Raw genomic sequence first — 27,203 nt, forward strand, 5'->3', positions numbered from 1 at the left:
ACTAGGTCTGGCTTAATTGACAGAGATTTGTGGACTTTAAGCAAAAGGATTACAAACTTGTGTTCCTCTCATTATAAGTAAAATTGTACACTGGGTGTTTTGGGGAAGGGTTTTAAAATATAATAGTGTGATTTTATATAGCTTAAGTTAAGAATGTAGATGGTACAAGAGAGACAACTGTGTGTACGTGACATGAGAAGTTATTGGTCAAGACATAGCTGCAATGCAGTGAGGAGTGCCACAGGTGATAGGTCATTAATCTAAAACAAAATGTCGTTTTAAGTATCTATTGGATTAGAAAGTTATAAATTACGATGTAACCCTAAATCTTGTGACTAGTCGCCATTACTCGGAGGTGTTGTAAAATCTCACGCCTCGACTGATGCGTTTGTTATTTTAAACAATAAATTCGTGCAGTTGCATAGTCCCATCCCTTAAAGTTATTTTCCTCCGACATGTGAAAGCGCGAGAAACGGACAGAGGACTACCAGGCACGACAGGGCATAGGCTCCTTTCCATGGAAACAGAATGTATCAGGACACTCCATCCAGGCTGGAACGTGCCGGCCACATTGGGAGGAGCTGAGTCTATTGACACAACTGGAGGAAAGATTTTACCTCCTGGAGTGTTTTTGATATGCGGAGATAGAGCATGGAATGGGATTCCACATAGTCTGATTGGGGGTCCTTCCTACCTGGGAAAGCTAACTATGTTTGCCCCTTCTATACGAGCACGGAAAAACATTACGGCATCGAAAAGTTGGAAAAGTAGGATGTGGAATAGATACCAGCGTAGTGTTTCCACATTTGATAAAGATTGTAATGATAAGGTAAACATTATGAGTTTGAGTGCGTTTATACCATTGGCTATTTTTAACCCAGGGGGTGCTGTAGCTCATGGCTATAACAATCTGAAAAAGTTGGCCTGTTGGTCAGAAAAGGAATTTAATAGGACTTCCCATATATTAAATGAGCTTTCAACTGATGTAGATAGCATTAGGCATGCTGTACTACAAAATCAAGCTGTGATTGATTTTTTATTGCTAGCTCGCGGCCATGGTTGCAAAGAGTTTGAAGGTATGTGTTGTATGAACCTATCAGACCATTCCCAGAGTATCCATCGACAGCTCTCAGAACTGCAAGATGCTTTTCAGAAGATACAGATCCATACAGACAGCTTCTCTGAGTGGCTGTCCTCACTCAGTCTGACAGGATGGTTAGGAAATCTGGTTCAAGAAGGATTACGTCTGCTAGCTACACTAGTAATTGTGGCAATAATAATTTGCTGTGTTTTGGGGTGCATATGGAAAGCTTTAGAGAAAGTTGTTCATCGAGCTTGGCTTGTGCAAGAAGAAAAAGGGGGAATTGTAGAGAAATGGCTGAGTGAACAGGGACATGTATACGTGCACAATCCAAGCTATATTAGTGAACTGTCCTTGACTAAGGAAAAAAGAGAGGAGCAATGCTGATGTGGCAAGCCAACAGGATGTTGGGGAGGGCGATGCTGACCACAGAGAGAGGAAGACTTATGTTAGTTAGTCGCGTGCATATTAATCTCTAACCAATCGCTTGCTATTAAAGGCCATGTGAACAGTAGCTGTAATCCAATAGTATGGAGCTTGCTTATGCGTGCTTGGGGAATTAGAGTATAACTATGGGACTGACAATAGAATAAAAGGAGTTCCATCATATCTCTATGAGAAGCGTGGTTCATCCTGGCAGATCTCTGGCTATTGAGTTCAGCTTTTTGTTATCTGAACTACAGCTCACCGAGCAGCTGCATGAGGAATTAATCGTCACTTAGTTCCCTTTGACACTGATCCCAGACTGCTGCCTTGAAAATGCCCACTCTTAGCCCTGCTGAACACCACAAGTTTCTCTCTTTCACATGGGGAGAAGCTCCCTCACCTGCTCCAAACCAGCACCAGTTATTTCTCACTGATGAGTGTGCACCCAGACTGAGCACTTACCTCTGAAAATTCAAGCTGTAAAATTCCCTGCTAAGTCTGCCAACACTGCCACTGTTATCAAGATGTATCAGCAATGAGCTGTCATTGAGAAGAAGCTACAGCAAAAGAAAGTGAGGATGGAATCAGGAAACAGAACGTGTTGCAAAGCACCCTAATGCAGTTTCTCTCTGCAGGATCCTTAAGGCATCTCTTGGTTTGGGCCTGAGCACGTGACAGCTCAGGCCCACTCCACTGGAGACAAACCTGAGCCTTTCTTCAAGATTCGCAGTTAGGAACCATATCGCACCTTACCCAACAAATGGGGACATCACACCCATGCTGCTCACTGTGATTGCTGCCTGCAAGGGTTTACCCCACTTCAGCTCTGAGATTTGCTTTCCATACTGGAAAGCCAGAGATACAGCCATGCATGGTGGGGGTGGCCCCCCAGAGCGCAAACACCAGCCACAACCTGCTCTGCAGTGGACATCTGGCTTGGCTGGCCAGCTCTGTGGAGAGGAGACTTCTCCCCGGGCTTCTCACCAAGAGTCATTTGAACACAGGTGGGGGGGAAAAACCAACAGCAGGCACAGCCCAGAGCTCCTCCGTGCCCATCAACAGTGACCATTGCCGGCTCCAGCAGTGACTCCAGCACACAGGCAGAGGGGCACAAAAAGGACAAACACAGATGTCACAACCTCAAACGAGGCTGAGGTCACCACATGCAGACAACAGTTGAAAAGAAGCAAAGACACAACAGCTGCCTTCAGCTGAAGGGACCTTAGGAATGAAATTGGATCAAGCAGGATGAATCTCCTATTACAGAAACATGTTTCTACCTGCTGCCTTTCTTGTTTCATTTATTCAAAAGGCAGCTTAACAAGTGCCTCAGTGCTGATGCAGGGAGGGGAAGAAGCAGCTCAGGAAGGCAATGAATTTTCTTTAAAAAGTTCATGAACTTCATTGTTATGAGTTCAGGCTTCGTAGCAAATTTTTCCCTTGGTCTGGGAAGGGGGATAGAGGTTTTGGAGGATTTTGGCTGTGGGGGTGGGCTTTTGCGTTCGGGGTTTTTCAGGAATTGTGGTGTGATGCCACGAGCGGTTGTGAACTCGGACCTGAGATTTCGCAGGGAGCGGACCTTTCGTTCCTTCCTCTCAGGGATCGGGAAGGTCGGCCACGTGGTGCTGCAGGAGCTTGTGTGCTCGGCCCCGGGACTCCGCTACGCTGCAACTCGGCACTACGATCGAACCTGCCTGCCTTCCCCCCTCCTGCCTGCTGCTGTTCAGCAGTGCCGAGATCGCCTGCTGCCCCTGAGTTTGCAAAAGGAGTGATTTCCCCGCTTCCTTCCCTGCCGATGCCAGCTGGGAGAGGATCACTGCCCTACCAGAATCAACAGCTCCTCCTGCCTGGGATCATAATCACACCCAAAGGAAAACACAGTACTCGGTGGGTTGGAATCTTCTGTTATTGTGTTGTTGTTTGTGCTGTCCTGATCTATTCTAGTAAAGACCTGTTATTCCTTTTCCCAGATGTTTGCCTGGAAGCCCTGTAATTTCAAAGGTACAATAATTTGGAGGGAGGGGGTCATCTTTCCATTCCATGAAGATTCCTGCCTTTCTTGGCAGACATCTGTCTTTTAAACCAGGACAGAGACACACCAGAACATACCGACATTCTATTCCTTGGTTCTATTTGATCTGACGATGGCAAAATGCTACCTGAGGCACCAGCAGCCCTGCAGTTCACACCCTGAAGAGGCAGAACGTGAGTGATGGATGCTCTTACGTGCTCAATTTTGGAATGCACAGACCCCTCACACTGCATCCAAGCCCAGGGAACACTCACCAAAGGCAATGTCACCAAAGTCGATCTCTTTGACGTCCAAGTGTAAATTCGGTCCATCAATGCACCCCCTGCAATAACAAGGACAGAGGAGGCAATGGCTTGGTTAAAGGGAATTGCAAAGCATCCGCCTGTCGTGGCTCAGGGGCAGAAAACCTGGTGTCAGGGGCACCATGGGTTTCAAACCAACACACCACCATTTGCTCAGCACAGTGTCCATGTGGACAGGAGGCAGCCAAAGCCAAGTGGTCAGCAGCCAACAGCCCCTGATGGGGCTTTGGGCACAGGGCAGGCAGGAAGTGCCCTGGAGTTGCTGCTGGTCCCACGAAGGACCCTGAACACACACCCAGACATGGCTCTGTGCCAGTTTCCCCATCTGAAATGTGATGGACTTCTGTAACCAGCCTTTCCAGCCACAGCTTCCCTGATTTGCCACTTCTTAGCTGTAACTGGTGTTTCCATGGAGCTTTCTCAGGACCCACACAGTAATTACAGACAGAGTTTTGAGACATGAAGCCAGGGGAGCCCCAAACATCTTCTGAAAAGAGCAGCAGCAATCCTACACAGTGAACAGATGAATCTTAAGAGGAAAGGACCAGCTTGTCCCCAGTGCATCAGCTGACACAGCCAAGAGCAATGGTTTAAACAACCAAACATGGGTGTCCTCAATCTACCACACCACCTCACCTGCCCTTGAACTCAGCAGACACAGGCTCCAAAAGTCACCAACACCCATTGAAATCAGCACTTGAAGCAACACTCACAAGTTTATTTCATGGTTGATGCCAATCAATGCCCACTCTAGCTTCTGGTTAAAAATCAAGCACCAGTGAACTGTGCCTTCTATTGTATTCACAGGACTGCCATTGGCTCTGCTCTACACATGTCAACAAGAGACGCCTTGCTCAAGGAGAAAGCTGCTTATGCAATAACAGCCCATGACCTGTTTGGGGGAGGGACAGAGGAGAATCAATTATTTGATGTTAAAAGGTTCCCTCTTGATTTCCAAAATAAAAACCCAGCACTTTTCCTCCAAAAACAAAGCCAGCAGAATTGTTTCTCTACTATGGGCAGACCTACTTACCACTTGTCTCTCGCTTAGTAATAACCTTCTTGTTCTCTTTCATCCATTTTCCCTTATCGATACAAGGTACAATCAACTGCAGATTGCTTTCATTTCTTTACTGCCTTAACCCAGTGCCCCCCAACAGCAGCAGCCTAGCTCCAAAGCTCCAGAGCAGCCAGCATCAGCTTTCCTGCTTACACTACATTATCCCACCCGCACATGGCTCAGGCTAGCAGGGACAAGCCCTCACACTGCTGTGGTTCTGAGACGTGAGCTCTGCCTCCCCTATTATCACCCCTTCTCCCTTTTGCTAGGCAAGGATTATCTCTTGCAATGGCACCAGCCCATGGAATGAAGGCCAAGTTCTTGTGACAGTCCCTGCTGCAGAGTTCCCTGTCCCACACCAGCCCTTTCCTGGCTGTGGAAAGGAGGTACCAGAGCACTCTCTGCACACGAGTCGGGAGCTCAGCCTGTCTCCATGCATGAGCATGAGAGCTGAGGTGAGGCTGCTGCTGCCCCATTAGGACCAATTATTATCAGAGGATTTTAAAATGCTGCTTCTGGCGCACAATCACCCAGGCTGGCCCATCTCCAAAGCCCTGGAGGCCTTGCTGGCTGTTATTCAGGTGGGACATGCCGGAGCAGCTACTGCCCAAAGCTGATCCATCCCACTGCCTGCCATGGTTCAAGGCAGAGGGAGATCCCTGCAGGGAGGAGTCACTCCAGCTCCTGGGTACCCACACAGGGCAGCAGGCATCCTCACACTAAGGCAATGTCAGGATCAGAGCAGAGATTATGACCTCAGGAAACACCTTTTTTCTCTGCTCCACCCCAAAATGAGGTAAGTGGGGGATGTCCCAGAGTCAGCTACAGATGTGCCCACCAAGCTCCCAGACTCCTTACTTGATTCTCAGTGCTGCAGGCATAGGAGATCCAGCCACACTGAACTCGAATTCTTCATCAAACATCCCCAACAGGGTGGCTTTTAAGGAGATCTGAATAGTCTGTCTCTCGTCTGGTGCAATGATGTCCTTCCTGGGCGCAAGCTCGAAGCAGTAGGCCACGTGTGCAGTTGGAGGCATGAAGGTGAAGTGAGCATCAGTAGGGCCCTTGTTAATCAGATCCACCTGCAGCAGCAAGAAAGCAAAATGGAACTACATGTGGAATCTTCCCTTCTTGGGAGTTATTTTCTAATGAAGCAACTGACACCTGGAAAGGGCAGAAGATGCTTTCTGCTGCTGAACGACAGAAGACAAAAAAATACAACAGGACAAGTTCTGCCTTTGGGTTTTCATGCAAAGCAATGGTAACTTCACATAACCAGAGTCACCCTGGGGTTATCCCAGAGCAGTCCGCCTCTGGTCAGCATCACCAAGCTCATTCAGACCTGGCCCTGGGAGCAACGTGAGGTGATTGCAGCTGCGTAGTGAATCACCACAGAGCTGCTGCTGCTGCCCCGGTTAGCACAGCTCCAACAGTACCATCTACTCATTCGCCTTTTCTCAGATCACGGAAACAATTCGTTGATAAACAATGAGGCACCAGCATGAAACTGTATAGACCATCACCACCTTTTCCTTCCACAGCCAAGCTTTTGAAAGTGTCTGGCATGATGTAGTACCTCATTTCCTACCTATTTCAGTTGCTCTCTTTGGTTTTTTTGTTTTTTTGTTTTGCAAACTTGACAATATTGGGGTGGAGGCAAATAGGTAGAAAATTCCTTTACTTTATTTCCAGGAACACTTTTTCTAAAGCCAGAGATGCACCAAGGCTGAAGTGTGGTGAGGGACTGTTCAGCAAGAGAAAGCACTCCCAAGCCCCCTTGACCAGTGCTGAGCCAGGAGAGTGGATGGCTTTCCTCCGACTGCCAGGAATAGGCAGGAGGCACTGGACTGTTTTCAATGGACTCGAACTCAAATGCAGCCAGTTTGTTCCAGCTGCTTTTGGACAGCCTGAGCACAAAGCTGATTTGTGTCTGGGACTGGAACAAAAGCCTCTGCACATGCAGCTTTTTGACCCAGTGTTGCTTTCATGGGGCAAGGCTTTCCCCAGCTGATGGCCAAGGAAGGCTGCCAAAAAGCAGGGTTTGGGGCTTCATGAACAGCAGACATGCCTTCCTGACCCCTCCAGATTTGAGCAGTACATCAAATATTCCCTGCTCACAACTGCCCAAGTTGCCAGGAATTCCACAGGTCCACCAGGCTCGCTGCTGCCTCAGGAGGCATCAGGATCCACCCCAACCCTGCTACTCACCTCTATGAGCGTGGGGTGTGTTGACATATATGTTCCCAAGGTTCAGTGTATGATAGCTGACTTCAACCCAGGGTCCTTTGCCTTCCCATCTGAGCTTCAAGGGCAGCCTGGTCTCACAGCCTGTGGAAGGATGTCCATTTCAGTACAATAATTCTCTCTGTTATCCTGTATTTTCCAGGCTGCCTCAATGGTAGTCCCTGACTCTGAGCTGGATGCAACCAGCTCCTGATGCTCCAAGAGAAGATATGGACCCTTTTCTTCCCTCAGGAGATATCCCTTAGGGCTGACTTCCAATTTCTAACCCATTCCTTGGGCTGGTTTCTAATTTAGCCACCAGTTTGCTGAGTTTAAAACATCTCTGATGTCCTGTAGTGACAGGACAAGGAGTAATGGGTACAGACTGAAAAAAAGGAAATTTAGGTTAGATACTAGGAAGAAATTTTTACTGTGAGGGTGGTGAGACACTAGAACAGGCTGCCCAGGGACTTTGTGGAGGTTCCAGCCCCAAAAGTGTTCAAAGCCAGGCTGGATGGGGCTTGGAGCTACCTGGTCTAGTGGCAGATAGCCCTGCCCATGGCAGGAGGCTTGGGACTAGGGGATCTTTAAAGTCCATTCCATCCTTAACATACTTAACGTGATTCTATGGGTTCCTTCCCATGCACTTAGAGGAGCTTTGAAATCCATCCAGTGAAGGCACAAAGCTCATAAAGAGTTTGGCAATTGCTACCTGGCACATTGGGTTTTGTAGGTGGCCCAGCAGCACAGGACTCTGTTGCCAAAGCCCTCAACTTCTGACACTCAGCACTGTGTTCTATTTCCACAGACTGAGAGCTGTAAGGTGACAATTCCCACACAGGAGAGAAGCAGGTGCTGGCCAAGGGTGGTCCTTCCACAAACACCCGAGGCTCTGCGGGCCTCAGCCACCTCTGGTCTGGTGATGTCTGGGCAGTGGGAGGTGATCCAGGGTCAGGGAGCACATTTCTAACTCAGCTCCCACTGCCTGATGATGGATCCATGTAAAATGGACCCATCCTGGAGGTCAGTGGTCTAGAAGGACTTAGTGCTCATTCACTAAAGCTCTTCTGCTCTGTAGCTCTTTGGCCTTTGAGGAAATGCTGGCAAAGCCATGGCATGAAAGCTTCTCCCTGCACTGCCTGGGTTGTTCTGGGATCAGTAATCCAGACACAGGTGCTCTGAGCCCTGGCCTTGCACAGGAGACTCCCTGGAAGCTGCAGGGACAGTGGGGATGTGCCAGCACTGCCCCGCTGACCACGGACTCTTCCCAGCAGTTACGTGGGAGCCCAACAGGCTCGGGCTTGCACCATGGCTTCACTGTGGGCGAGAGGAGCAGGGGAAAGGAGCTGTACCTGATATGTTGCAGTAAGCCACACTTTGATACTCTAGCACTTCTTGGGGTTTAAAGGTCACCTTGACTTTGGCCGAACAATTTGGCCCGATCTCTCCCTCCTAAAACAAGAAAGAGACAGCAAACCACTTATATTATAATATCACATTTCTTGTTTTTACCCACAGTCCTGTAAACCTTTATTTAGAGCATCAATGTTGAGGCAGGAGTGAACAACACAAGGAGCCCGCGGAAACCAAACCAAGCTCAACACACCGCTGGGAGCTCTTAATGCTCAGCCGATGAGCTCCCACTCTCCACAATATTCCTACTGCTCTTACACAAGCTCTTGGTGATTTCACGCTGCTGTCAGCTACAGTGGTGTGTAACTGCCATTGTGCACTGGCAGCTCTTGGCCTTAGATGGGCCACAGGAGTAACCAAGAAGAGAACACGATCTCCTTTGTTAAAAATGGGCTCAGGATTGAGCTTTAAAATAAACTTATTAACAAGAAATAAAAGACAGTAAGAGACCACTTGTGGCTAGTTGCCTCACACAAGACAAAGGGAGCAGCACTGAAAGCTTGACGCAGGCCGGGGCAAATAAAAGGCTCCTCTCCCAGCCTCAGGTGACACATTTTATCCCCCTAGTGCCCGCCTCCCGGCTGCCCCTTTCCCCGCCCAGCCAGAGCATCCTGCTTGCCTATCCCATGTCTAGAGTCCTTTGGTTGGCTCCTTGTCCTTTGGCTGTTGTCTGGGGTCTTCTGACTGCTCCGGGGTACATCCAGTAAAAGTCCTTCTTTTCCACCCTTATGTAGATAACGGCTGAAGCCCTCCCTTTTGATTACCTCATAGGTTCGGGGGACCTCCCTCTTTGGTTACCTCATAGAGGTTCTGGAACATTCTCCTGTTCCCCATTTTGTACCACAATCCCTATAATGATTTTTATTAACAATAAATATAATTAACACAGTAACTAATGACTTTTAACCTTGAATAAATTACAACAATTAAAACCTGATCAATGCACAATTGCTCAACTGTGGAAACCCTCAACCAACTCATTAACAACTTTCTTTATCCCCTAATTACCAATTTTTATTTCAACAATTAACCAACAACTTTGTGAAAGCCAACTTTTCCTAACTCTGATCCTAACACCTTCCTTGGAAATAAAAATATTAGTTTAACCTGTTTTGAAAGAAAGCAGAGGTGGTTGGGGTTATTCTAGGGTTTACTCCAAGATGAGAAGGGATTTTGCACTGTGCAGACATTAGGCATTCATCATCTCTCACTGTGCCAGTACTCAGAATCAGGGCTCTGGCTGATGGCAGGAGGTGGGGCTTTGTTTGCATAAACAGAAAAGGAAAAGGTTTTCTGTCCCTGTGTGCAGCAGAACCCAAAAAGCCCATTTGAACCTGCCAGCCTTGTGTCCAGGCTCACAGATGACACTGGAAGGGAGACTCAGAAACTTAGTGCAAGTCGTGGTTATACGAAGGGATTGGCATTTCTATGATTAACCTTGGGCTGAATTTGGCCTCCTTTTCCCAGTGAACCATTGCATGCTTCAGGTCAATATGTGAACTGGCAGTGCTCCAGCACCCCTGCTAAACCCCACACACCACGGGGTAGCCCCTACCTACAATAACTGGTCCCTGTGGACACGGCAAGGACAGGCCTTGGCTTTTTCAGGCTCCCACCCCTGCCTTGAGCCCGCAGGGCAGAAATGCTTTTAGTAGTGAGCTCTCTAGCCTCATCAGAAAATGGATGTCTTCCCTGTCAGCACATCAAGCCAGCTGAGGATCTGCTGAGTGACCACATGGGGGGGGAGGTGACGGGAAGGGGGGAGGGAGGAGGAAGAGGAGATGAGGTTCTCAGCTATTACTCAGCAGTGGCTCAATGAAAAAAATTTCATCGGAGAACAGTATGGAGTCTTGTTGCACCTTTGCCATCTCCTCATCGACCATGTCGCTCAGGATGGCAGTGCGATCTTCACGAGTGCCCAGCTCCTCCATTACTTTTTTCTCCTCCAGTAAATTTTCCAGCCAGACCCCTTTCTCCAGACTAAGCAAATGATAGAGCCTGCAGCCGCAGGGAGAGACGAACCCAGCAGATCATTTAATAAGCCACATATTTGCAGAGATCAGTGTAAGTGCAGGAGAGCAAAGCACCTGGAGAGTAGCAGCAGCAGCTCCTCAGCAAGGGGCTGACCCCGACCCACGGGGTCCCAAATGGATCAGAGGATCACTTGTTGTTCACTGGCATGGCATGCAGTTTTACTCCACACTTACAAGCTCAGGAGAGGTTTCGAAAGCCAGCAGCCCTCAAGAGAACCTTCTGGCTCAAAACCTCTGCCACAGCTGAGGGGAATCCACCAGCCACCCCAAATGGCTTTTCCATAAGCTAAGCTACTCAGGGGAGGCAGATCAAGATCAAGGAGTATCCATTGCAGGACTTCTCTGGGAAGAGGAAACTAAGCTGGGTTGCAGCTACAGGTCACCAGCATCACTCTTTGTTTCTTTCATTTTCAACCTGCCCTGTTCCCTATTCTGCCTTCCATGAGAGCATCCCAGAGCACTTCCAAAGGCAATTGATGAATTCAGACATTGCATCCCTTCAGTGACATTCAAGGTTTTATATGCATGAAAACAGAGGCCCTGAGAAGGGAAGGGACTTTTGTTGTGCAGGAGGGAGACAGCAAACTCCTGGAGAGACTTTTTCATGATCCAGGGCTTTTTGGGTCCCATCCCAGTGCATGTTCATAGAATGTGCTGAGAGGGAAAGGATCGTGCACTGTCTCCTCTCATAAAAATGTCCTCTCTGCTCTGAGATCTCACAGCAGGACAGTAGCCTTGGAGCTAAAACCATCCCTAAGACTGGAAGTAAGGAAGAACAAAACGTCATGGTCAAAGTCTAGGACACAAAATGGCATGAAAACAAATGTAATTGGAAAAAAACCCACAAAACCAAAACCAGGCTGAAGTTAACTGTGGGGAAACCTAGTTGCTTCTGAGGGGAAAGTGGATCACTTGGGGTCCAGGCTGAGGCAGGCAAGTGGGAAAAAATGGAAATAAACAGTCCAGGGAAGTAGCCAGAGAATGTCAGGGGGTTTTCTTTTAACACACAGAGCTTGCATGGAAGTCAGATACTGTGTAAGTAGATAGAGAACAGTAGAAAACCAAGAAGCCCAGGGCACTAAAGGACCCTCTTGCCATCCATTCAAGCTTGGCAAGGGTCGATCGCCTGGTCCTTGGCAGGCAATTTAAAATGGCGCTGGGGAGTGGGAGTGACCCAGACCGCAGCAAACAGGGGCTTGCTATGGCAGTTTTGGCACGGCAGTTTTGGCACGCAGTTTGTCGGTTTTTGCGTGGCCATTCACGCAAGCAGGCTGAACAGAAAGGGTGCAGCCACCTACCCTCCTGGTAGTGGCTCGTGTCTTTTTGCTGGTTCTGAGGAGCTTGCATTTCCCCCTCTCCCCAGGAATGGCTTACAAATTATCAAAAGCCATTGCTGCTGCTGCCAGCAAGAGTGTACTAACCCAAACAGAACCCCCAGGAAGGATGCAGCTGTGCAGGCCCCTGGCTGCAGGGAGGGTCTGAGCCTGGCATTAGTGCCAGAGGACAGCGCACAAGACACCTGTGTGTGGTGTGAGCAGGTGGATGATCTGTTCTGTCCGGTGGCAGAGCTTAAGGAAGAAGTGGAAAGGCTGAGGGAGTATTAGGGAGAGGGAAAGGGAAAAAGGCTGGTGGAGTTATACCCTTCCAACCCTGAGAGAAGCTCAGCAGCCAGAGGAGCCCTGCCCTTCCTGCCACCAGGCAGAAGGAGAAGACCTAGGAGATGGTGGGGAATGGAAATGGGTCCCTTCTGGGGAGGTAATAAAATTCCATCCTGACCCCCATCACCTACCCAGATGCCCTGACAGAAGAGGTACGAGGCCCTGGATCCAGAGGGTCAGGCAGATGACACTAAAGAAAAAATTCTGTCTGGAGAGTCTTTCAGTTACACTTTGTCTGTCAGACAAATCACAATCTCAAGTGTTAAGAAGAGTAGCTGCAGTATGTGACTCCCTTCTAAGAGGAGCTGAGGGCCCTGTATGTTGACCGGATACATTCCACAGGGAAGTCTGCTGCCTCCCTGGGATACAGGTAGTAGATATCATCAGAAGATTCCCTAATAACTAAATGAACTAAATCAGCTCTCTGATTATTACTCTGTTGGTTGTCCAGGCTGGCAGTGATGAGGCTGACAGGAAAGGCACCAGGGTAATTAAAAAGAACTTCAAGGTTCTGAGTCAACTGGTTGATGGGGCAGGAGCACAGGTGGTGTTCTCAGTTCTTTCAGGAGCAGGGATGAATGATGAAAGGAACAAGAAAACATCATCAATAGGTGGTTTAAGGACTGGTACCATCGGTGAAATTTTGGGTTTTTTGATCGGGGGCAACTTTTACGGCACCTGGCCTGCTAGAGCCCCTGAGCTGGCAGGTCTGATTGAGAGGGCTTTGAACTAGATTTGAAGGGAAAGGGGATGAAACCACACTCTCCAGAGAGGAGCCTAAGGGCGGTATGCCAGAGTTAGGGGCGAAGTCAGCAGCCCAGCTGAAGTGCACGTACACTAATGCACGCATTAGTGACACACGTAACAAACAGGAGAAGCTGGAAGTCATGGTAGAGCAGAAAAGCTATGATGTAGTCGCCATCGTGGAAACATGGTGGGACGACTTGCATGACTGGAGTGCTGCAGTGGATGGCTACAAGCTCTTCAGAAGAGATGGGAGAGGGAGAAGAGGTGGAGGGGTGGCTCTGTATATTAGGGAGGCTCTTGACGCCATGGAACTTGAGATTAATGATGATAAAGTTGAGTGCCTGTGCGTGAGAATCAGAGGAAGGACAACAAGGCTGACATCCCAGGGGGGGAGTCTGTTATAGAACACCCAACCAGGACCAAGAGGTGGATGTGTTATTCTACAAGCAGCTGAAGGATGTTTCAAGATTGCCAGCACTTGTTCTTGTAGGTGACTTTAACCTGACAGATGTCTGCTGGGAACTCAACACAGCAGAGAAGAGGCAATCTAGGAGGTTCTTAGAGTATATGGAGGAGAGATTCTTATCACAGCCGGTGAGTGATCCTACAAGGGGTGGAGCTCTGCTGGACCTGCTGTTCCTAAACAGAGAAGGGCTGGTGGGAGATGTGGTCGGAGGCCATCTGGGGTACAGTGACTGTGAAATAATAGAGTTCTCAATATTCAGTGAAACAAGGAGAGGCATCAACTAAACTTCTCCTCTGGACTTCTGGAGGGCAGACTTCGGCCTGTTCAAGAGGCTGATTTGGAGAGTACCTTGGGAAACAGCCTTTAAAAACAAAGGGGTCCAGGAAGGATAGACATTCTTCAAGAAAGAAGTCTTGAAGGCACAGGAACAGACTGTCCCAATGTGCTGAAAGACGAGCTGATGGGGAAGACAACCAGCCCAGATAGGCAAGGAGCTTTTGAAGGATCTAAGGGAAAAAAAGAGGGTGTATGACCTTTGGAAAGAGGGGCAGGCAACTCAGGAAATGTTTAAGGATGTTGCCAGGTCACGTAGGAAGAAAATTAGAGAGGCAAAAGCCCAATTAGAACTTGAGGAAATCCAGTCATTGAGATCAACCTTTCCTCCCCAAAACGCCATCCTTGGCTGGAGTATAAATGGAACTGGAATGCAAAGTGCTGAGCTCCTGAAGCCCAGGGACACACACCCTAATTTCAGAGATGGTTTACTTGACCTAAACCATTCAAAAGCACCAACAAACCCCTAAGGCCATACATTAGTTTTAGTCTTGGGCCACGTATTTCACTGAAATGCATCTTTCAAACCCACCTCATCTTCTTTTGATTCTCTTCTTCCTCATTAGGATAAGTCCTCCACTGGAAATGGGCTGTGGTGTCACTCCTGTTTTCGATGACCATGGTTGTGTGGCACAACATGGTGATGTAAGACTTCTCAAGCTCCACGGAGTATGTGCTCAACCCAACGTTGAGATCTATAGCTTCTCCATGAAGTTCTGTCTGGATAGTTTCATCTGGAACAAAGCAAAGAGGAGTCTTTGCTCAGCTCAGGCACTGATGGAAGCACAAGGAACAGAGCAAGCCACAGGTGACAGAAGAAAGTGTCACAGCTTTTAGCTGAATAAGCAGTTCTATGGATCAGTACATTTATCACATCCTGACAGCTCTGTGTGTACAGAGTGAGGATGTCCTGGGCACCTCTTTAAACGCTTTATTTCCGAGTGTGTTTGTAGAGATTTGGCCCCAAGGTGACAGTATTTACAGTGGGATTTGTCAGATGTGCTCAGGTGACCCATGCTGATCACTGGGAATTCTGCATCAAAGTCCTTCAGGTGACGCTGAGGAGCCCTGTTCAGTCCTGGCTTGCCCAGGGTCTTCCCTGGGCGTCCTGCGAGACTCCTGTCTCTCCTGATCCCTTGTTGCTGACAAGAAAATATGCTTGGGGGCATGTGGGCAGAAAAGGAAGGCCCAGAGGAACAAGTGAAGTGACAGCCCACAGCAGGAGGGGACACGAGCAAGGAAACACAAGCCAGTGCTCTGCAATATGACAAACAACTACAAAATGAACACCATGAAAATCATCATCTCTCTGTCCAAATGCACAGCCACATCAGTCTTGAAATATTTGATATTGTTCTCATCTCAAAAACCAAGCTGGAGCATTTCAAATTAAATAAAAAAGGGACAAAGGAAAGATTAATAAGTAGAGAGCAGCTTCTATATGAAGACTGAATGGGATTCCTCAGTCTGGAAATCAAATGGGAGATAGATGGGAGAGGTTTGCAACAGCATGAGTGGCCTGGGGAATGGGGATGAGGAAAAATTTGTCTTGATTTGTTATCAAATAGGAACTCGAGGGCCTGAAAATGTTATGAGACAGAAATTACACACGTGTAGAGGGCAACATAGAAAAAGCATCCGTGACAAGACAATGGAGAAGCAGCATACAGGACAGAAGCGTGCAAGAAATACGTTGCATTGGAGTGAGTCTGATGGACACCTCACACACGGCACTGCCCAGGAATAAAATAAAACTTCACCCAGATATAGCCACACAGTAGTGGAGAATCAAGGGTCTGACCGTCAGCAATCCCATCAGAGAATGGTTTGTGAAAAGCACAGAGAGGGTTAAGAACTATCTGCATGCACAATTTGACACTGACTGCCTCAGGAATTTCTTTTTTCCTGCTGCCTATAAACCTCATCTCAAGAGATGCAAATGTTAGGGCACTACCTGCCCTGTGAGATTACAGCCTAGGAATCAGACAGGGAAAAGGAGCTCCTCCTTGAAGACCAAGGAATAATTACTGTTGAATTTGCAGTGTGGTTCTTTGATTTCTTCTACCTTGAAGAAAGGTTTCTTCTACCTGATTTAGCCTAAAAAGGGCACATTTTATCAGCATTTCAATGAAAGCTGTTTTAAGAAAAGGAGCAATCAACACTCTGAAAGAGTACAAATGCACATTAGAGGACTACAGTGGCATGGAAACAAGACCCAAAAGGAGGATGCCATTTACAATCTGAAGGATCCAGTCCCAGTTAAATGAAGCACCATTACCAGGAGCACATCAAGGAAACAGAACAGAAGGTTTCTGTGTATTTACCAGCAATGCAGTCTGGGACTCTGGGTTGTCATCCAGGCTGGTTAACTGTTTGCTTGGCCCCCCAGACAAACTCTGTGCAATGTGTTGGAAATAATTATGCAAATGTGTTGGTGCACTTTGATTTAACAGGAGCAATTAAGATTGGTCACCAGGTAAACAGCTCTTGCCTGATAGACACAAGACTCCGTGCTTTGATGCACAGGGACAGGTCAGGTGAAATGTGCTTCTGCCCAGCAGCTGCTGGGCTTTGTGCTCCTGCAGAGCGTCACTGAGGAAATAAAAGTTCCTGGCCTTGGTGCTTTGCTAGTGGTCAATCTGTCACCTTAAAAGTGTGTTCTGGGGAGTTTGGTGATGAATGCATCACACACAAAAATAAGGAGAACATCTGGCAAGCTGAACTTTATTCATGTCAGTAGTGACAGCTGATGAAGGTGCTTCAGGTTCTGCTCATTAAGGACGTATTGCTGCAATTATGGGCCTGGCCTGTTCCCATTACCAGTAGTGAGAGCATCACTACTGGCTGATGGAGAAGCCTTGGGCCAGAAATGTTTATGTGCTGGACCTGAGACTTTGGAGAGAGGGGAGGAAAGACAAGGCCCCACCAGCCCCAGAGCTGGATTACTGTACGTGTTTCTGCATCTGCCCCAGGGGTGGTGCCAGGACTGCTGCAGGTCTCTGCTGAGGCTAGGGGGGATCAGTGCCTGGTGTGGGCAAGGCACAGGATTTTTTTCTTATTCTTTTTCCAGAGATTGCACCAGAACAGAGAAGCTGCAAGTTAAGGGAATCTCTGGCCACACTTCAGCGCTGCCTTCCATCCCATCCCTTTCCCACTCCTGTCCCATGTCTACATACTCCTGCCCTCAGTTAGCAGGATGGGAAATAACACTCCTGGGGGTGACTTCAGGGGTTGCCTGAGAAAGAAGGTATCTTCTCATTTCCAAATTTTCAGAAGAGGATCCAGCCAAGCTCAGAACTCAGCTGTCAGGACTGAAAAACTGAGTGCAAATCAACCCCTGCATCTCCTACATCCCAACCTAGGCTGTACCCACCAGACTCCTCTGTTACTGCTGTAGCAGTCGTCTCTCACATATAGACTTGGCTCCCCAAGACCCAAGGACACAAGCTCTGCAGTTAAACTTAACTCCTCTGAATTTCAGCCAACATCACTAAGCTCTTCCCTGAGCCCACACATACGAAGAGCTGTGAAGGAGACATCCCTGTCACTGTAATAACCAAATGAAAACCACTGCCAAGAGATGGGGCTGGCAGGCTACATTTCGGCCTTTTATCTGTTCATTGTGAGCTGTTCCTTGAGATAGTTCTCATCCTGTTAGATCTACCCTTTCCATGAATCACTACTGCACCTGACAGGCAGAAAAGGTAAGGTATGAAGGGGGTTCTAATGGCTTGCTTTCTTCGGCTTTTTAACTAGATCCATTTGGATGTTTGTTTTCTTGTATGGCATCCAAAGACACATCCAGATCTCCCACGGGCACCTTGCAAGCCCCAGACACTGGTCTTGCTTTGAGCAGTGTGTTTGCTCAAATGATTTCCAGAGGTCCCTTCCAGCAAAAGTTATTCTATATTTTTTTCTTCTAAATCAGCCCAATTGCTTTTCACATATTCTCTAAATGTGTCATATTTCCTACACACCTGTGCATATACCTATGGGCACGTGCTATACTGACAGGCATTAGAGGAGCTCGACCTTTATGAAAGTTCCCAATGAAGAATTCATGAAATTATGGCAAACATTTAACACAAAACAAAATTGAAAAACAGAGCAGAAACACAGGAACTTCAGAGTATTTACAAAGAAATCTCAATGAAAGGGGGCCCGACCTTATTCAGAGATTTAAATCATCTGTTTGAAATTTTAAACTGGCTTTCAAAGGTTCATCATGGAACAGAAGAGGTGATTGATGCCCTCAGCTGACAAGGGAAATCAGATCAGCTTTAAGTAACAGGAACTGCACAGGCTGCCCACAACATAGCTCATGTTGGGCATCAAATGTGGGGACTGCTGGAATGCCACATGCCTGTGTCTTCCCAGAGAATTTGGTTACCTACTCCTGTCTATTTGGCTGACAGTGCTGAGTAACCATTTCAGAAGCTGCTTGTGCTCAGGAGGGTGCAAGCCAGCTACTAACATGTTCCAGCACCCTCCAGGAAACCTGGGACAGAGAAAGCTCAAAGGTTGCATCCTGCTAAGAACACTGGAAACAAGAGCAGATGCCACCCATCCTGCTCACTTCCAGCCAGGGCTTCAGGGCAGCAGCTCCGATGCTCTGCTTCCTTTTGTTACTCTTTCCCAACTCTGTTTTCACCCAAAGGTGTGTTGCATAAGAATGGATGAGCTGCCTCACCTCTTGGTGCTCATCTCCTAATGAGCTTCCAGGTTTCCAGTGTTTTCCAGCAGAGTCTTCTCACTGCTGCATTTGACTATACAGACTGGGAAGTCCAGCTGGTCAGGGAAGTCCAGGATAGGTCGGCCACCAATGGCCTGAATTGGCACAACTATCCTTTCCTTTCCACTGGTGCAGGAGAGCTCATGGGAATAATCCTGCAGGAAAAGAAACTGGCTCAGCACAGGGCATTTAGTGCCATCTCCATGGCAGAAGAAAAACCATTTCCTATAACCCTTCAAGGGCATCAATTTACCACTTCCACCCCCAAAATCAACATTAAGTCCTACTAATATGTCGCATTTTAAAGGCACCAGTGCACTTTGCAAAACCTGTCTCGGTGGCATTAAGCTCTTGTGTCATACAGAGAACTGCCCTACGCCACCATAATTTTTACTCTAAATTTTAATGATGTTAAATAATTCCTAAGTCTCTTCAAAGGTACATGGAGCTAGGGAACACAGGACATTCCTCTTTAGGTTTCTATATTCCTGCTGTTTGAGAATAGGACAAAGTGTTAAACTGACTCTAAGCAGCAAAAGGAAGATGAGAAAACAGCTGCACCCAAAGAGATCCTGCACCTCTGGCCTGGCGTAGAAACATCAGTTGTCTCAGAGCTTTCCTCTAACTTTGCCTGTCCAACCAAATCAGGAGAAGAACAGTGCTAAGAGGTAGCAGGATGCTGTTGGAAAGAGCCTCTCTTTGTTTCCCTGCAAGGCATCCTCCCTTCCACGCCATGTCCTAAACCCTTCTGTATGAACGAGTCCCAGATCACAGCATCAACCCTTCAAATCACAGCACTGAGATCAGACTTGCCAGGGCCTCAGCACTGCTGTTCAAACCTCCAAGGAAAAGCACGTCTGGCACAGAATGGGTGCTAGTTGACAGAGCAACCACAGTGACAGGCATGAAGACAGAGCCACAGCAGTGTCACTGCCACAGGCTCTGGGGTCACAGGTCTGTCTGCCTGCAGGTTGTACCTGCCCTACACGAGCTCTTTCAGGCAGGTGTCTAAGTCACCTGCAGCTCACCAACCTTCTGCTGACTAAGGGCACCTAGAGATCAGTGTGCCTGTGCCAGGCTGGCTCCCTGCCACAGGCATGGCACATCCTCTGCCCTGGCCCTGCAGTAGTATCATGGTCAGTATCATGCATCTGGGACAGCACAGCTGCAAGGCTGGAGAACAGAGGGTGTGAAAAAGCACTGTCTGTGCTCCAGTCCAGGGTGAGGCAGGGAAGCTGTTGCCAGTTGGGAAGGAGGAAAGCTCTCTGACCTTTTTGTTCCTCTGGTATTCTCCACAATAATTAAACCCCTTCCACTGTGCCTAGAGATGGCTGAACACATATCAACACTCCTCTGTCATTTTCATACTGTTCCCTGTGCATCTGCCCTTGGGAATGCTCAGCCATGTGCAGGGAGGGGAAGCAGAGCCTGCCAGGCCTGCATGCAGTGCCTGACAGCACATGCCAAGGTGTGACTGGCTGCAGGCTGCCTGCCCAGGGCCTGAAGCGAATGGAACGGGCTGTACCCAGAGTGCAATGGAAACCATGGCTTTGGAGGTAACGCTCCTCCAGTCTCACCTTGTTCTCGTCAGGGGTGAAGTGGATACGCACAATGTGATGCGCGCCTGCCGGCACTCTATGGTACGCATCTGTATGCATACGATATTGCTGCTAACAAGAATTTCTCTTGCTATTTTCTAAGTCGTGGGATACTTTTCTCTCTCAGAGAAGATATTCACAGAGTTTGTAAACCATGAACATCTGCGACCTTGAAAAAGCTTTGTTTATAGTACAGTAGAAAAATATTTTGACAATGGATGTTTTAGGATTCTAGCCAATCACCCCCAAGGGGTGGCTGACCCTTTGTCCAATTAGACTATGAAGAAAAAAGTCTATAAAAGAGTTTGTAAAATAATTAAAGAAATCAATCCTGCTGCATAATTCCTGCCTGCTGGATCTTCTCTCCTCCTCCCTGCAGCTGCGGGGTACTATCGGGGGAAATATTGAGGAAGATTGTGGGAAAGGGAATATTGTGGAAGATTGGCTACGTAAAAAAGGGCACATAAAACCCCTGCGGTTTGATCGCACGCATCTTGTGTAACAAATGAAGTTGCAAAAAGCTACAGTTTTCCTGCTTAACAACTGGGCTTCCATTGAGTTCTTATTGCTGAGCTAAGTGTTTTATTGCAGAGTTAACAAGGTTAGTCTTTGGCAGTAAAACAATAAAATACTGTTGGTTAGAAAAGACAAAGAAGAAAGAGAATTGCTGACCACAGAAGAGGAGCTAGGAGGGGTTAAGAAGTCAGCTAAGACTACGTGAACCACATAGAATGCGCCTTTACGAATATTCATAAACCTATTATCGATAGTATATAAGAAACTTTAGTATGATTAATAAATGGAATCCTGCTGATCCCTCATATTTGAGTGTCCAGGCCTTCCCTCCGTCGTGACAGGGTACGGTAATATTTACTGCACTAATATTTGGTGTACGCCGACGTGATCTGCACGTTGCGAAGTGTCCTGCTGCTGCAAGCCAAGCCGAATTTCTCTAGAGCTACACTTTTCCCCCCCCCCGGGACCGGGAGGTCCGACAGGACTGAGAAAATGGTGAAGAGCGGCTCATAAACCGATGCTGTGGTAACGGTCTGGAAAGGTGTTTTCAGTATAATGCACACCTCCATTCCTGAAAACTCACTTTGTGAGTTATTAGACTGGGCTGCCCTGCATGGCATTCCCATGGACAGAGACACTGCCCTGGACTTTGGGCTGTGGCAGGAACTCGGCTGTGCTATATGGCACGAGCTCTCGTTTGGGGACCTGGCAGTGTTGGAATTATTCCAGACTTGGCGTTCAATGTTTATTCTGCTGACAGACCTTAACTGTGGCAGCAGAGCTGGCTTGCCTGTCTTGGTGGAGAGTGAAGGAGAGATATCTGACGTGGACCCCACTGACCGGGCTCCAGGGGCGCGTGGTGGTGGATATGAAAAATCCTCTCCGGGTCCACGGGCGGAGCCTGCCCTGGAGCCTGCACCGGGTCACCCTGCACAGTCACAGGGCTCCACGCCCCCCAAGGACTCCGCGCCAACAGATGAACTGGTGGGGGTATTGGGGCAGCAAGAGGGCGTGCAGCCCACCTTGCCGTTTGGCTTAGCGGTGGCCACGGCTTATCCAGGGCTGCGGGTCAGCGGTCTAGCCTCTTGGACCCCCATGGCAGCTTCTAGCCAGTCTGCGCATGCGTCTACTGCGCTGAGAATGCCTGGATGTACCTTCTTGCCCCGCGTAGCCCTGGGCAATGTTGCGCATGCGTCTGCTGCACTGAGAATGCCCGGGTGCGGCCCATCACCCTCCGTAGTGCCAGACTGTTCTGCGCAGTCGCAGACCCAAGCAGTCGACCTTCTATTATGTCATTTGCCTTTGTTGACGGAACTGCCGCATATATCACGACAGCTATTGGAACTGCTCAGCTTGCAAAAGCACCTGCTGCAGATGCCAGAGGCACCCCGCTGTGTGGGGTGCGCTGGGCCCGTGCCACCCGCGGGAGACGCGGTACTGAACATAGAGGAAGCCCTCAAGTTCACAATGGGCCAGCAGCTAACCATTTTTGTCTCACATACAGTGTCAGCAGTGCTCATACAGAAAGGAAATCACTGGTTAACCCCATCTCGCTTTCTCAAACACCAAGCGGTCCTAACAGAATCGGAGGACGTGAGTATCCAAGTAACTAACATCTTCAATCCAGCAGCTTACCTCCAGGGCAAGGCCGCTGAGGAGCCTGTACAGCATGACTGCACTGAAACCATGGAGGCAGTTTACTCTAGCCACCCAGACTTGAAGGACTCTCCACTAGAAAATGCAGACAACTGGTTCACTGATGAAAGCAGCTATGTCAAGAATGGTAAGCAGTTTGCTGGCTATGCAATTACAAGCACAGATGCTGTCATTGAAGCAGATCTGTTACCTGTGCGGACATAGCTCATAAGGCTGAAATAACAGCCCTAAATGGAGCCTTAGTATCAGCTGAAGGAAAACCTATCAACACTTGGACTGGTTCAAAGTATGCTTTTGGAGTAGTACATGCTCCCAGGGCTATTTGAAAAAAAATAAGTTTATTGACCCCACAGAAGAAACAAATCAAGCATGCTATTGAAATTTTACACTTGCTGGAAGCACTGTCAAAACCTTCAAAAGTGACTATAATGCATTGTAAAAGACACTCCCAAGGTAACACCATCCCTGAACTGACAAATGCTATGGCAGACAAAACAGCAAAGGCAGTGGCTAGTAAGGTTCAAGTTCAAGCCCTAGCTTGAATCCCTTCTAGCATCCTTAGGAATAAAAAACCCCCACCATACAACACTGATGATTTAAATTGGATACAGGAAGAAATGTGACAAGTAAGAACAGACAGGTGGGCTAAAATAAAAGATCTCATAGTCATACCCAGAAAACTGTTAAAATTATTTATCCAAAGCAAACATTCTAAAACACATTAGGGAGTTGACGCCTTACATAACCACTGAGAAGAAAAAGTAATAGCACTGAAATTAAAGGAGACAAAGGAGGAAAAACAACCCTAATATACCACTGTTAGGCTAAGCGCAGAGACTATCCCTAAAAGAATTTTACCAAGAGATGTGTGGCAAATTGACTTCTCTGAATTCCCTAGAAAAGGGACATACAAGTACTTCTTAGTCCTCACAAATACTTTTTCAGGTTGGCCAGAAGCTTTCCCTTGTAGAACAAATAAGGCTAGAGAAATTATTAAAGCTTTAGTACAAGAAATTCTTCCACAATTTGGGGTACCGAGGGAAATGAATTCTGATAGGAGATCACACTTTGTAGCCTAGGTAGTGCAAGGAGTGAGTCATCTACTAAGTATTCAGTGGCAACTACATACACCATATAGGCCACAAGCAAGTAGACAAGCAAAAAGGATGAGTCTCTTAATAAAGCAACAATGAGCCAAAATTTGTCAAAAAACTAATTTCTATTGGTATCAGGCTCTGCCCATGGCTTTGCTAAGAATTTACGTCCAGAATTACAATCAATATGCGCTACAGTTGTTCATTGTCAACCACCACCACCTGATAAACCCTTCCATAATATGAATCCAAAAGACTGGGTTTATATTAAGTCTCTTTCCGGAAATCCACTCCAGGAAAAACGGGAAGGACCTTACAATTTGGGACAAAACGCGAACGCTGCATCAGATTACATTAGATAACGCTTCTTGCAAGTTTAAAGAGATAGAAGATAAACTCACAGCATGGTTACCCAACTTATCCTGGCTTAAACAATTGTTTGTAATAGCTATATGTCTCGTGACGTTCTTATTTACTGATTGTATTAGTAGTTATTGTTATATGATATTAGGTGCTTAGTAACTCAATGCGTATACACAATGGCAAAAGCACAAACATAGAAACAAGATAGAGAACAGTACTTACATTCAAGACATGCAAGGTTTGTAAAGAATTACAAACGATCAAGGAAAAGGGAGGATTGAGAAGGGGGATGATCCATAGTTAACTCATGTAAGCACGAATAAACTATAAAGAGACAGCAAATGTTAATCACAAAACCTAAGCAGCAGGATTCGCCTTAATCTTGTCAAGATAAGAGGAACAGGATCTTTTGAAAACTGGCACAGAGATCGCTGCATCAGCCACCGAAGAACTGCGCATGCTCCAGAAAGAAAGGTAAAAAGGGCATTGTGACAAAGACTACTGATCTTCATCAGAAAGACCCTCGAGGAAGAAGAGGAGCCTTCCTCAGTGCGCCCATCAGCGTACACAGCGCATGCATGGCACGTATGCTAATGATATTAATGACTTCCGAGAAGTAATTTCTAGAACCACTCCTATCCCAAGAATTGTGATGAATGTTCATAAATTTTACACATAATGCTGGACTGTATGGAGTGCTCTGTGTGTGTGAGTGTTAGGAGGAGTGATCCCCCACGCATCCAGCGCCAAATAAAGCAAATACCTGCTTCTCTGACTCTGTCTCTGAAGCTTCTCTAGGCCTGGTTTTGGGCCATTCAGAATAGGTTAATACATATTACAACTACTCCTGAAGCTGTTGCGTAGGCAGATTTAAGAGGAAAGAATTTCATCTTCATCACTTTCCTTCTTTCTTGTTTTGACAGAATTAGGAACTTGTAAAAAATCTGATATCACTGATGCTCACCACTCCTCCAATTAGACTACACTCACTTACACTGTGCTGAGGACAATGAAGTACAGAGCTTTGGATATCTTCCGCTTCTGCCCTAGGAATTGCTTCCAGTGCTGTACCTTTGCTCCAGCTGTGAAACCAAACCAACAGAACCAAGGACGTTCTCTCTGAATGGACCAAGAATTCCCACACAGTTCTAAGCCTACCCCATTTCTCTTGAAGGCTACAACGGCAGTCAAGGCAGTGAACACTGCTCTTCACTGGGCCATTCCTCTGAAAAAAACATGCACCACCTCTCAACCTAAACCGTTAAGCCTCCTGCTGATGCTGACTGACAAAGCGTCCAACTGCACTTAGATTCCAACAGCTACTTCCAATGACCTGTCAACAGAGCTTTGCAGACTTGCAACAGAGCAACAAACTAAAGGGGCTATGTTTCATGGCTGTTTTTCAAACATCATTGACTTATGTCTCTATGCTGGGCTAAGTGAAGGTGGCCCGTCCACCTTGATCAAAGTCAGTAGAATTTTGGCCCAATTTGCTGTTATGCAACACATCATGACACGATCTCTTGGTGTTGATGCAAAATTCCCACTGAAGTGCATGTCGTTACATGACTTAAGGCTACCTACTCACCGAGTGTCCACTCCACTGCCACACCCATTTTCTGGCCACCTTGAAATGACTGAGCTGTCTTACTTTTTCAAACATTCCTCAGGGGTACGTGACCACCATGGCCTCCTTTCTGAAGTTTAGGAACCTAATTTAAAAGTAGCACTAGCAGTACCAGTTTATCCAAAATCCATTTGCTCCATCAACAAACTCCGAGCAAGCGCTGAGAATTAGTTTCAAGACTTCTACAAATATTTACAGGAAGCTTTTTGTTTGCTTGTTTGTTTTTAAAGCAGATGGAGTAGTGCGATGTTTCCCTGAGGCTACCAGGGCTGCGAGGCAGGCAGGCAGAGCCCTGGCATGGGTGGCACAGGGGACCCCGGGCGCTGACGGCTGCCACCAGCGCAGGCCAGCTCGGAACTGGCAGGCAGGGCTGCACCCCGCGTCTGCCACAACAGCTGCAGCTTCTGCAGCCTGAAACACAGCTGGCTCAGGGGTTCAAATCAAGAGCCAAAATCGTTTGCTGCTCAATTTGGGGCAGAGAAAGGTCATCACTTCTAGCATGGCGTAAGCCTGCCACTACATTTCTGTGAAGGAAAATCACCTTGTTGGAGTGAAACTCCTGGGTAAAATACTGAAGCGCTTTCAGATTCATATTATCCTACATTTCTGTGACCTTCTTTTATACCTGCGTTGTTTCATACTGCTGGTTTTGGGCACAAGTTCTGTGTACACTATTCTGGAAATTTAAAAAATCAGAAACAACATCCACCCCTCCCCCACCACTGCCCCTTCCCCAGCTACAACCCTAACAAAACCAACCTGCAGAATGTTCAGGATTTCAAATGAGAACAAGCATAGATGGGACATCAAAAGATGGATCCTCCTTAGACATTTGTGCATGCAGTGCCCTGCAATCAACTCCTAAATTCTACTTCTCGTACACCAAATATTTGTCTTCGGAACTCCTTGTTCTCCATTCCAACCCTTCTGAGAGGGTAATCGAGGAGATACTCTACATATTTTAAGCACATGTTGCACTAGTCAATTAAATCCAATGCGCAGCATTACTTGACTGAGGCGGTGACAAGGTCAATTAAGACCTCTTCATATCTTAATTTGGAGCTCTTCCAACAGCTTGAAAAGTGAAGCCTTGGACTGTTGGGGTGACCCAGCCCACTGCAGGGCTGAAGCTGGGTAATGCCAATCAATCCCAGCCCCTCCCCTGGATCGAGTTCCCCCAAGACTCAGACTCAGCAGGCGGCTCAGAAGCCTAAGCCACACCCGGGTACAAGCCACCTCCCCCGGTTGGGGAAAAATTTCGGTTACTCGGTCGTTCATTGGTTCTGTTATACCTCCCGCCTCTCGGTTTACCACAGTGGTTCTTGTTTCATTGTATCCTCCCCCTGGCTTGTAACTCATGGTTGTTTTCCCCTTTCACCGCGGTTTTCAAATTCCCTATAAAACTGAGGACAAGCCTTCGAGGAGCGGATTCCCATCAATCCGACCTCATCCTCATCCTATCGCATTAAACCTGTTAGAAGCCAGACCTGAACAGCCCCTCTCTTCCTTTGTCTCTGAGCTAACGTGAGCCGACATCATCGGCTCCTGCTGTGTTTCCCGCTGCAAAGAAGCCAGCTAGTTAGCCCAGCAAGCAGCTCTTTTCCTGATCCCGAAGTCGCTTCAGCGACGCGTGGAGGTAACGCAGCTGGACTGTCTCTGACCAGGGGCAAGCCAGAGTCAGTGCCTCGAGCATCAAACGCTACGTTATTGGACATTGAAGGTTCAGACTAAGGAGAATCCAAAATGTGGACAGCATCTCCCTTCTGCTGGAAGCCTTGAAGTTCACCACTGCAGTCTGCAGCCTACACAGATCATGTGAGTACTGCAAAAGTTCTCCAAGGAA

Source organism: Aphelocoma coerulescens, unplaced genomic scaffold (assembly GCF_041296385.1).
Source record: "Aphelocoma coerulescens isolate FSJ_1873_10779 unplaced genomic scaffold, UR_Acoe_1.0 HiC_scaffold_93, whole genome shotgun sequence".
In the NCBI taxonomy this organism is placed as follows: Eukaryota; Metazoa; Chordata; class Aves; order Passeriformes; family Corvidae; genus Aphelocoma; species Aphelocoma coerulescens.